Here is a 12,583-nt window from a genome sequence, read left to right as displayed (position 1 = left end):
ATCTATAGAAAAACTGTAGATGAATACAATAGCCAGACAGGAATGTCTGTTTTTGGCCAATCCAGACTAATGAATTAAATATCTGACAAATGAGGTACATCATCACATTTATCCAAAAATCATATATTGCTGTAAAACTGTTCTGCTTATTGATTTGCAGTGTTACCTACAATGGCCCAATACACCTAGAGATATGAAAGGGATAAATACAAGTACTATGATATAAACAATATCGACAATAGATAAATTTATACTTTGTACATATATCATCAAAATCGCCCAATCTTAATTTACCTGATATGTGTGAGAACTTTTTAAGGCTTCTCTGAAGTTTTTTTTTTCATTTGTTTGTATGTTCAAACAAGTTTGGCCCAAGTTGCTCCTACGTAAACGGAAGTACGCTTGCAATGTTTGTTCCTCTCATTCTTATTTACTTTTTGGTCAGTTTCAGATATAAGGAAGTTACAAATGTCTGATCATTGCACTTAATTTCAAAGATGTATTTGGAATAATGTGCATTGAGATAATTATATTTATATTAATGGTTGTGGTTTTTTTTTATTACCATGTTGCTTTCCAGTTGGTTTTGAATGCACCATCTATCTGGCTGCCTTCAGTTCTCCGCCTTATAACAATGGCTTATTGAGTTCATCCACATGTGTGATCTTATGATCTTTCACCACGTTGGTGATATGACATGTCTGCCCTCCATTCAACCCTTCTGCTGTGATCTGGGATGTTTGTTACCAAAAGACTTGAAAAAACAAATTTTTAAAATGAAAACTGTGCACTACCTTTTGTTTGGGAATGAAGGGAGATGTCCGGTTAGGGTGTATGTAAAAAGAACTAAGAAAATAATTGTGAGCACTTAAAGGGAAATGCATGTGTTTGCACAGTGCACGAAAGCACAAGGGAAAGGAGGGGGTAAGGGGTAGCATTTGTAAAAATTTGTTCCCTTCACATTTCATCTTCTGCCTTTGAAACTTTGGGAAAACAATAACAGGGAAATACTGAGGAAAAGGTCAAGTGTGAACCCCTAATAATTTGTTTTTTTAAATGCCTGAAATGAAGAATTAACAATACATCCAAGTTTTCATTTGTACGTCAACAAGTATCACATTGTCGCAACAATGTTTCCAAGAATCGCTCTGATCATTCTCATTTATGTCATTTCTAAAGCGTCATACATCAGTCACACATTTGCAGTAAAGGTAAACAACACTTTTTTATATGAGTGTTGAAACCAGAGAATGCATTTCCCCCCATTTCCTCTGCCTGTCCCGGACCAGTACATCCCAGACGCAAGCACAGATGAAGTGACATCATCACGTCACACATGATGCATGCCTTTTGTTGCAGGTGGTGGGGTGGCATCCGGTTGAAGCATATTGAAATGAAGAGAAAATAATCATGATGGTAAAGGAGGAAGAACGCCTGTATTCATACAGCAGCAGCAGCAGCGAGGGGACATCAGGAAAAATGACACATTATGGAACAGTTTGTTTGGTTTTAACATGCAAATCCTTTGAAAATCCAGTGAAAACAATAACAGACATTTTCGGGAACAAAGACCCAAGCGAATGTTCTGACGGATGGTATTGTGCACTAAATCAAACGCTCAGGATGCCAGTCACAAGGAGTCCAAGTTTTGTCCTGTTTTGACAAGGCCTTTGCATTAAAAAAAACCTTTGCACTTTGCAACACATAATAATAATCCTGATTCCTGATTATGGTTGCTGTTTCCTTGTTCCTTGTTGAGGAATCCTCTTTGATCCAAAGGCTATCAGGGCTACAGTTCAATTCAATTCTTTCTGGATATATCCAAAGACAAGACAGTACCAGAGTAACTAGGAGCATGTTGAATGGCAACTGTAAAATACCATATCGTAGATCTAAATTTGGACAATTATCCTTCTCCATATAGGGCTGTCAACTCTGGAACACATTTCCAACTGAAATCAAATTAATTCCAGATATAAAATCTTTTACAACAAAGGTTAAGTGCCAGCTAAAAGCAAACCAGAGCTGTACCCATTTTTAGGTAATTGTATTGTATTGTTAATTTTGTTTTTTTTCAAACTGTACATCACAATCAATGTTATTCAGTATGTGTATTTTATTGTATTCCCATATCTGTAGTGCACTGTGTTTTTTATGATGATGAAAGCTGTATATTTTAATTACACTGTATTTGTAAAGCTCAACCAGGGACAAGAGCTGAAAATTAGCAATAGCTATAAACTCTCGTTGCAGCACATCAGTTTCATGTTCTGTATCGGAACTATGTTAAATTGCATCGTCCCTATCAAATGAAATAAAAAATAAATAAATTCAATTTCAATTCAATTTTATTTCTATAGCACCAAATCATAACAAAAAGTTAGTAGGTCTAGACCATACTCAGACATACTTATTTAGAGAGGCCCAACAATTCCCCCATGAGCAAGCACTTGGCCACAGCAGCAAGGAAAAACCCCTATTTAAGGGGAAGAAACCTCAAGCAGAACTGGGCTCTAGGTGGGCAGCCATCTGCCTTGACTGGTTGGTGTGGTATCAATTTTCTCATCTTACTCTTTGTAATGTTTTTGTAAAAGTTTGTTGTTTATTGCATTTTAGAACTTAAATGTATAATGTTCTGCTCTATCTGGTGGATCAATACATTGTTGATTTCATGTCAGAAGCTCCCCTCACTGCAACATGCTGACCTCCCAAGTACCTGACGGCACCCCTACTGAAAAACACCAGGCTAATTTTCACCAGAGTCAACTGGCAGCTCAAATTCTCCTGTAACAATGAGAGCCCGGGACTGGGACTGTGCCCTCATGCACGTAGGCTCCCCTTGCATGTTTTCTCACGAGTCAGTGTCCATCACCAGCCTTTGTGTCGCTAAGACTCTTCTCAGGACCGGCTTTCAATGCTTTTCTCTCAGTGACTTTTCACTGGATTGTCTATTTATCTGCTATAAAACAGTGAGCTACACCCATTCTTTATCTTGTAAGACTCATCAGCTGAGGGCATCTTCCTCAAACTTTGACACTCTGACTCATCTTTAAATTCAAGGAATCCTAATTTAAGCTTTTATATGGGGCGTATGCTCAAATGACTGTGATTGACTATCTCGTAGCACACAAATGACACTAGTGACTCCCAGAGAGCAAACTGATGATTGGTACAAAAGAAATGAAGTGCCTATGCTTACTGTGAAGTATATTTAATTCAAATACACAGTGAATGTCTTTAATTTATAAAATACAAGAAAGATCTATTCACAATTGTTTTATTTGCATGACTGACAGAAACAGGTTACATACCTTAAAATTCCCAAACACAAAAGCCAAATAATTATGTAGAGATCCCTGAAGAACATACACTTTCTTTTCATTCTCTGTTGTTGGTATGTGTCAGATTGGCAGGGCATTGATGTGGGCAGTGAAGGTATTTAAACCACAAAGTACATATATATATATAGTGTAATATAGTAGTAAAAATATCTGGACACAGGCAGTCCCAAAACCTTGATGCAATGTGATACTGTCCCCACAGTTCTGATATTGCAGAGGTAACTTTAGAGGTACAGTTTGACATTTTGGGAAATGCACTGATTCACTTTCTTGGTGAGAGTTAGATGAGCAGATTGATACCATTCTTGTATCTATCCCATAAATATGAACCTACAGCCAGCAGCTGGTTGGCTTAGCTTGGCATAAAGACTGGAAAAAGCAAGAAACAGCTAGCCTGACTCTGTTCAAAGTAAGTAAAATCGGCCTACCAACACCTCTAAAGCTCACTAGTTAACCCAGGATGTGGTTTTAGGAGAATGTTGACTATTTCTTGGCAAGATGCCGTGACTTTCTTGAAGTGGTCTCACACATAACCCCTATAAAACTTGTTGTTTTTACACTTCATTTGTTCTTCCTTTGGACAGAGCCAGGCTAGCTGTTTCCCTCTGTTTCCAGTCTTTATGCTAAGCTAAGTCAACCGGGTGCTGGCTGTAGGTTCATATTTACCAGATAGATACAAGAATGGTATCAATCTTCTCACCTAACTCTCTTGGCGAGAGTTAGGTGAGACTATTCCTCTAAAGTTACCTCTGCAATATCAGAACTGTGGGGACAGTGTCACATAGATTTTGGGACTGTCAGCCTGTTTCCAAATTTTAGTCATAGGTATCCTCTGTCCTGTCCACTGCTTTAAACATTACAATCATATCCTCACCAACCCTATTTCTTTTTAATGACGATTCCCCACTGCAGCTATTGGTCCCCCAGCATATACTCCTTCTAGACTGTCTTACAGTGGCAACGAAATCTGTTCTTAAGCTGTGGTACTCTCCCTTTAAGTGCGCACAAACTCATACCATCAGGGCATGGTCGGACATAATTGATTCACCTAGAGTCCTGATGTGACTGCAGCTTTCTTTTCTAATCCAGGTATACATGTTTGGTTTTTTATGTTTTAATAGCTAACCTGTAACCATACCATATGTAAAATCCTTATTTCTGTATTATTGCCTGTCTTTGTTCCTGCTTTGTTCCATAAAAAAATGTTCAAAATATTCCTCTAAAACTACAGAACCTATGCAACATTGCAACAGGGCTGCTTCCAAAGTAACAAACAATTATCTGCTCTAAATACGCTGTTGCTGTTGTAGGTTTTTCACACCTGCATCAAAAATGAAGACAGTGGTGACATTATTTCTGTCTCTCTTGATGTTGTACTTTCAACTCTGAATTCTGAAACTGACCTAACGTGATCACACCATTCAACCCTGGTATCTCCAATGTACAAAGATAAGGGAGTCACTGTATGAGCGGAAATGCGACAACAGGATGCGTGTTACGGCATCCACCTGTTCGGCATACTTTGCATCTTTGCTGGAGCTTTTCCGTAAACCGAACATGCAGACGTAATACGGGCACTCCCAAGAGCCTGGGCTTGGGTCTATCAGATTTGTTTCCTTTTCTGCACAGCCTGGGTTGTGGTCCTGCAAAACACAAATGCATCAAAGGCCTTCTTTCATCATGGGGTCATAACAGTACATCACTGGTGCCTGTTGTTCCTGCGTGTCACTGCTGTTTACAGTACATGTAAGATTAGAACCTGAGATGTCAGATTTGGCCTCAGTGGCCCCAGTAAAGATGCTGCTGAAGTTTCAGACATCACAGATAACAGTATAGAGTAGTTTGCATGGTTGGCTAAGAAATACTTTTAATAGAAACATCACAGCGAGGTGTCATGTTACCAAATATTTCCAATTTTGCTTGGATTTTTTGATTATTTTTTGCCATCATACATGGAAAAAAAATTAGAACAACAGCATACATTTAAATATACATTAATAAAATATTACTTAAACAAGTAATATTGTTTAAGTAATATTAATACATAATATTACCCTCCTGGTGCCCCTGAGGACAAAAAATACCGCAAAAGTGCTCTCTAAGGTGCCCCCACAGTATGATAAAATTCCTTCTAAAGTACCCGCACAAGGATGAAAACACACCAAAGTTCTGTAATGACTGTCAAGTTATGGGTAAATCAGAATGAAATACCCAATAGAGTACCTCTATATGTGACAATCTGGAATGAAGTGCCCTCATGGTGCCCTTTTAGTGGAAGAAAATGTGATAGTGCCCTGTAAAGAATCCTCAAAAACGAGAAACCATGATGTGCACTTTAAATGAAGGGGAATTAATACAGTCAGTGCCCTATGATGCCGTTGTAGTGGGGTGAGCTGGAAGGTCTGTACGGGTGCCCTTCTAGTGGACAAAAAAAAAAAAAAAAGGAAAAAGTGCAGTTTAGTGTTCCCCTAAGTCTAACATACTGAAGTGGAGAATTGGACATCCTGCAAAACGACATATCATCTGGGGTTTCTATGATTTAATCTAACTGTGGTCAGTAGTTACATATGTGGAGCTTCCAGTATCGAAACTGTGGTGAAGCCTTGTAAGTGAGCAGTGACCTTCCTGTGGACCTTGTTTTGTGTCACTGGCGTAGAGTTATGGACTTGGCCTCTTTGTTAAAAGTTTTCCCTTGGCTCATCACTAACGTGTCTGGTAGGGCAAGGCCATAGGCTGACCTGTCATTCATCTTTTCAAACATTTGGAAGGTAATTGGCCAACAGGATCTCATGCCAAGACATGCCTACTGCTGGCTGTTAAAATATTGAGTGATGTCTACGGTCTGAATGGGAGTATACAGGACAACCATTACTCTTAGGGGCATTTCTTACAAAACCATGGATACAGCAAATCGAAAGAAATGTACACTGGGACAAAAGGAACGAGCCAAAAAGGACCACAATCACTCACACCATTTTTTAGCTACAGTAGCAGCTTTGCTCTATAGGAATGGCAATGTCTGTCTCTTGGTCTGTCCAACACTTTGGTCTAGACTGAAATATCTCAAAAACTACTGGACGGATTACTGTGGAATTTTATACAGATATTAATAGTGCCCACAGGATAAATCCTACTGACTTCAGTGATCTCCTGACATTACCTCTAGCGCCACCATGAGGTTGACATTTTTGTTTCTTAATGAAATGTCATCAGGTCAAAGTTTTAATTTGTCAAACACTTTGGTTTATGACCAAATACCTGCTATAAGAATGACATTACCATCAGCCATCAGCTGTACTTTGTGTTTAGTGCTAATTAGCGAATGCTATGCTAATATTTGTGCCATGTTATCCGAACCAAAGATGGGTCATTCTTTTAGCTCAGAACAGAGGTGTCATTCAATCAGACAATCACTGGCTCCAAAATCCTTTTTATTTAACAAAACATGAAGAGTAAAATCTGCTCACTGTCTGTGACAAAGCTATGCTTCATTTCATTCACACTCCCCTGAGGTCTGAAACCAGAGCTGCTGCAGGACAATGCCAACACGTCTAAAATTGGGACATCTGTTTGCCTAATCTCTATTGTGCCGTGCCTATCAGTAAGGACCGATAACCTCGACTATATGTGCGCATACACGCACTCATTCCCATTTAAACATCCAATATCACACACACGGATAAAACTATCTACTGTATTGTCACATACCTTTTAGGCAACACAATAGGCAATATCTACAGTCAACAGGAATATTGTAGTTTAGGACTGTCTGCTGGATTTACCTTTGCACAGTGCATTCCATGTAGATTAAAGGACAATGGTTATACTGGGGGGGAAAGGTAATAATGAAGAACAGCCAGGGGCAACATGAAATGAAAAAGACCTGAGCCCTGATTATGAAGGTTGTATGACTGACATTTCATTACAAGGAATGTTTCACAGGGGTTTAAAAATCCAGGTGGAGGCCACCTGCTGTTTGAAGTGTTGCTATTCTTTTACAACACTTTGGGATCATCGTCTTTTTCTTCACAGAGGTTTAACCACTGACACAACAACCAACCAACAATAATTGCAATGTCATCATTAACAAACACAGAGGAAGCTACATCCTGTTTGAAATGTTGCTATCATTTTACAACACTTAAAGATCATCTAGTCTTTTTTTCACACTTTAACCACTGACACAAAAAACACCCAACAAAAAATAACTGCAATGTCATCATTAACAAGCAAAAAGAAAAAACTTCAGTAAAATATTTTAATCATAGAAGCAGCAAATAAATTAACTCCAAAGCATTGAAAAAAGGTAATCAATGTTAATCTTGTATTTTTTTAAGTTGTTCTTTTTCCTTTCTATTTAAACACTACATGATTGTATGTGATGCAACATTCAGTAACATTGAGTTGCATAAGTTGAAGTGTGTCTAATAACATTTGACAGGCTTTTGTGCTCATGATCACTGATAACCTTTTACTCACTGACCTCTGCCCCTGGCCTCATCTGACAATGTTTATACGCTTTCACAGCTTTTAAAATACAAATAATGAGAAAGAGTTCTCCAAAAAAAGCTCTCCTTGATTTAATCCTCCACTTCTCTCAGAAGTGCCTTACAATTGAACCTCTGTTGTGACCTTCTAAAGCTGTGCAAATCTGAATCCCTCTCAACTGCTTATAAATCTGACCCTCTTCCAGGAAGCCTACCCAGCCACCTTGAAGCTAATGCAGGTTTTTAAAAAAATTACCTTTCTAAATTGATAACTCCTCCAACAAAGGGAGAAAGTGCCAACAGGGTTATTATGCTTCTGAAAAGGAGTTCGTGGAGAGAATGAGGAAGACCTGTAGATTTTTTTTTTTTTGTCAAGTCTGCTTTTCTTGTTTGTTTTCATGCCAGTATTGTTTGAGTGGCAGGATTAACACTAAATATGTTACATAACTGAGGTGGAATTCAGACACCCAGGAAAACAATCTAAGCTCATGTTCACTCAACTTGTGTGAGCAGCGATTCATTAACGGTTGTTAGTTTATATGAAAATGAATTGTTGAAAATGCTGCAGTTTGTTGTGGCACCCAAGTGATTCCTTTCACACATAAAGAACCACTAGGGTTTTCACACTCGTTATGTCTTCATTAACAGTTGTCTTGTGAAACAGTTTGGCACATCTGTAATTGAGATAATGGTCTCATTCAGGAGAGATGAGTTAAAGCATGAGCATGCATTGATTTTTATTACTTGTGCCAAAGCCATGGTTTATGACATAAGAGGGCTAAAGCTGTACTTGGCGGGGTTACTGGTCTCTCCTTTTGTTGAAAACAAATGTCACTGCTGACTAACCCACTGTACAGTCAGGTGATTGCCTGCTGGTTTGACCAGCACCATATTAAATGCAAGGAGCTGTCAAATTCACATTATTGTTTTAATGATGTCCACATTTACTATTCTTTACAGGAAAAAGTTGGGCGGTCACTGAGCTTCCCAGCTGGGGACTTCATCTCCGGTACAGATGAGTCAAATTCAAAGTAGGGATGTGCAGAGAACCCAGTATTTGTATTTGTATCTGTATTTGTTGTGGCAGCCAAAATATTTGTATTCGTATTTGTATTTGAATGACAGAGGAAAGACGCTTAAAAATCCTGTTTTTGTTTTTATTACACTTTTAATTTTAGAAAATAAAGTGTCACAACAATTGTTCATGAATAAACTCAAAGGAGGTCCCCACACTGGGTCTCGAACTGGAGTCCCCCAGATCATAGATGACTGCGCTGACTACTGAGCTAAAACTTTACTCATCACCTCATTGCAGACAGACCTCTACCTATTTATATAACCATAATACAAAGAACTTCAAAGGCAATTATTGCTTTCATTTATTGCCTATTTTTTACAACATAACTTTGTGGAAAGGAGAAGGGGAACTACAGGTTAATGGAGAGTTCCTTGTAAGCACTTTGCGTGTGCCAGTAGCTCAGCGTTATCTCTGGGGAACACGCCCAACTCCGGGAGGGATGTCCAAATGAGGAAATGTGTGTCATGTAGCAGGTGGCTTTGACTTCCCTTGTTGAGACCTGATAGACGTAACAGCAGAGAAGAGGAGAGAGACAGAGATAGCCAACCTGCGTGCTGGTATTTGACATGTTTTTTTTTTCTTCCCAAAAACAAATAATTTTTAAAGTATTTGCATGAAAGAAATATTCATAAAAACAAACAGTATTTGTGTAACATATTTGTATTCGGGCTCACCACCTAATTCAAAGTAAAGAACTCCCATTTTTTCTATTTAATATCAACTTCTGAGAAAGCACTATCCTGGGTTTAAAAATCTTCCGTATTTTTGTCAATTATTCCCATTAGTTACGAAAAGTCCTGAGTCCTTGACCAGATTTGTTAACCTTCAATGTCAAATACTGGGGATGTCTTTTGTCAAATTGTGCTCGGTAAATAAAGCATGATTATTTTTGTCTTCTATTCATTTCTGAAACATTCATATTTGACACTTTCTTTATTTAAGTTTCTTCATGTAGCATTTCATAGGGAAAAAAATCACATTAATTTCTAAACAGCATAATTGCAAATACATAAAGCGGACCATCAATGGGAAGATTCACTTCTAAAGGTTTGTGGTTTGTCAGGTGTTATTGACGAGATGGATCACAGTTGTGTGATGTTCGGCAAATTAATTGAATATTTTTCACATATGCTTCATTTCAGTATAATCACTCTGAAACTTGCTTGAACCAGGTTATCCATTACAATAAATACAATATTTTTCATATAAATATGTTGGAGGTTATGCAGTGTGGGATTCACAATCCTTTGAGGAAATGCAGAAAACCGTACAGTCTAAAATTGAGGATGCTTTCATAATAGCCCTGTCTCACCACCCAGTTTTCTGTAACCCCAACATTGCTCTGCTGAATAAGAAACAACACAATTAGAGCTTTCTTCCCCATATTCATTTTGCCACAAATAAAACCAACAGTAGCTACTGCATGATACAGAAAGAGTCATTACATCACCACGTTTCCAGCACCACCTATTTAATCTGGACTCCCAAATAAATTTTGCATCACTTTTTGGTGTAACAGGCCACTAATGCTGTTGTGTGATGTGTTCATGTGCAGGTGAGAAGCTCAAAAATCTGAACTATGAGAAGCATTGACGAGTGTGCTGCAGAAAAATCCAACCCAGAAGACATTCTTTAAGGTAAAATAATAATAATTTTGCTATGTATTACAAGGAAAAGGCCTGTATTTTATTCACATTGCTCTATTTGCATAAATCATCCCAGTATGTGACAATAAAAGTGAAAAAATCTGTGTGAGGACTCATTGTTTGAAATCTTACTGGATATCAGTTGCTGTAATTCAGCTTAGGTAAAAGTGCAGGGTGGACTGATGAACATACTCATGAGGAAACACATGGGCATTGTTTCAGTATTTGTTTACTCCATGTCTGCTAAGCTCTTTTTTCACTAACACAGAGAAGGTTTTTGTCCTCACACATTTGTTAAAGTTTTTGAATAACTGTGCATAAGATCTTTCTACACCGCCTGATGGTGGTTGATGGTGCATATCAAATACAATGGAAGAAGGAATTTAGACTGACATCTCTACAGTAAAGAGATCAGGAAGTAGTTCTGTATATTTGTTAAGACTTTTAGGAAGTTTTTACACTTTGGTGCAAGAAACCTGACATATCACCCAGAAAGTTCCAGTCCACTTCCCTTTCCCCAGACTGCAGTTTATATGGTAAGTAAACAGCTAAAGAGTAAATGACCTACCACAGAGCAATGAGCTGGGATGCTCACAGACATTAATATCTGTGTTTGTATCTGTATTTATTATATTTGTATAAAACCAAAACTGGCCTTTTCCCCATTGTTGGGATACTGACACAATTAAGTCTAGTTTTATGGTCAATGTTAATGATGAATAAAGTATAATAACAGCCAGAACTGAACACCATTTTTGAAGAAAGGAGCTGTCAAATTGACATTACACTTTCCATGATGTCCACAATTTTCATTCTGTATTATCAACTAGATGCACAACAATTCCCAGTGAAGCTCTCCAACTGGCATCAAATTCACTGGTGCCCCTTTTTAGCCACTGGACCCAGTATTAGTAATCAGTGATATTTTGATTATATAATATATTAAGTAAGTCTTATGTCTACAAACAATACTGTAGAGATTTAAAAGCAGATCAGTAAATGCTGCAGAACTGCTGCTGAAAAATGTTCATTTGTTCATCATGTGAAAATATTTACTCGTTTAAGTGTATTGAAATAGTCTCCAGACAGTTTATGAACATCTATTAGATCATTTGCATGGAAGCCACAGTGTCTTGAGAAACAGGTAATGTGAGATGTAATTTATGTGACACATGAGGTGTGGTAAAATTAACATGCACGCTTCAGCTCAGGAGACAAATAAATAACAGCAACGTTCACCGAGGCAACAGACAACAGAGTGATGCAGCATGCCAAAGTGTGTGGAGGCCTCTAAGAGAGTTGGCGTGTCAACTGCAGTCACTAAGGATTTCTCAATGCCATCCATTTCACTTCACCCGTAGCCAGAGAGGTTGTGAAACTGAAAGATAAAGCACAGCAGCTACCAAAAGTTCATGTGTGACAAAAAGTGAAAAACTATGATTGTGTAGCCCTCACTAGGCCACTGGCCTCTCCCAGTCATATCATTTTTATTTTGCCCCCATATCAGTTCGCAGGGATACTTTCAACTGGTGCTTAATCCCTTGATTCCCTCATCCTGTCATCTTTTTAGACATGCTAATGCTGCAAATGTGAAATAGGGAAGTACTTAAATATCTGTGTGATGTTTGGCAAGTTGTTGGTTTTCTTTTTAGTATGTATCTTAAAATTACTGGTAGAATGGAAACATATTTTCCAGACAACTCATTCCCACTAACTAGAGAGATTACAATATCAGGGCCAAAGTGTTGGCTGCATGTGAGGCAATTAATCTCTTGAAGTATTTTGCACAACTTTATTTTTAACAAGGAAGGCCTCAATGAAATAATATACACGTAAAACTTGTTTGTATTGCATGCTGCTGCTGTCTTGACAACATTTTTATTATTTCAATGTTGAACGTACACAATAGAAAAGATAAAATATATTCAGAATAATCAGGAATCAACAAAATAAATTAAAAGTCAGAAGAATCCAGCAATTATTAAGCCATTAGAAAATGCAATTTACAATACATGTTTTTAATGTACATCT

The sequence above is a fragment of the Thunnus maccoyii genome, chromosome 3, assembly GCF_910596095.1.
Source record: "Thunnus maccoyii chromosome 3, fThuMac1.1, whole genome shotgun sequence".
Taxonomy (NCBI): domain Eukaryota; kingdom Metazoa; phylum Chordata; class Actinopteri; order Scombriformes; family Scombridae; genus Thunnus; species Thunnus maccoyii.
Note: the sequence above shows the minus strand (reverse complement) of the source record.